Genomic DNA, 824 nt, shown 5'->3' with positions numbered 1-824 from the left:
AGCAACATGTTGTCTAGTGTATACCTGACTTAAATGTTGCCAGCAACATGTTGTCTAGTGTATAGCAACATGTTGTCTAGTGTATGCCTGGCTTTAGGGAAAGAGATAGATAGACTGGGATAGTAGTCACAAAAATACTAAAAATTAATATTTTAGCCTGATTTGTCTTGTTTTTCTTCTCTTTTTTATTTTTTCTTTCTCTGCTGTCTGTGTTGCTGAATAATAATATTTCTATTTTTTCTTGTTTTGCTGCTTTGATAAAACACTATGATATTAAAGCATTTCTGATTTGTGCAAACAGCGAAGAGCTTAGGCTTTTAAAATTTTTATATCCTACTTTAAGATTTGTCAATGAATTCGGTTTTATGCCATTAAATTTACATATCATTTAATGTAAGAAAATTAAACTATTATTATTATTGCAATTTAGTTTACTCTTCAGTGCAATCCTACAATCCTAAAAATTTTTTTTAAATTTCCAATGAAATTTTTTTCTTAAAAATTGACAAACCTTTACAATATAAATCAACAATATATTTTGCATTAATTGAAAATTTTATTTTTAATATCTAATAATATTCAAAGATGTAAATGATTATTTTATTTTTCTTTATTCTACATGCAGCTGCTGCATTTGCAGTAAGGTTGACAGGAATCAACAAACTGAGTTGTTGTAACAGAACATGAATGATATCACTACTGATTTGGATGAGTCATAGTGTCTATTAATCATGAAATTTAGCATGTGACTGGCACATCCAACTTAGTAAAATATATCAGCATTGCATCCTTTCATATCCAAGAACACTGTGATAAATTATATC

This window comes from Amphimedon queenslandica, unplaced genomic scaffold (genome assembly GCF_000090795.2).
Source record: "Amphimedon queenslandica unplaced genomic scaffold, v1.1 AMPQUscaffold_12532, whole genome shotgun sequence".
NCBI classification, from domain to species: domain Eukaryota; kingdom Metazoa; phylum Porifera; class Demospongiae; order Haplosclerida; family Niphatidae; genus Amphimedon; species Amphimedon queenslandica.
Note: the sequence above shows the minus strand (reverse complement) of the source record.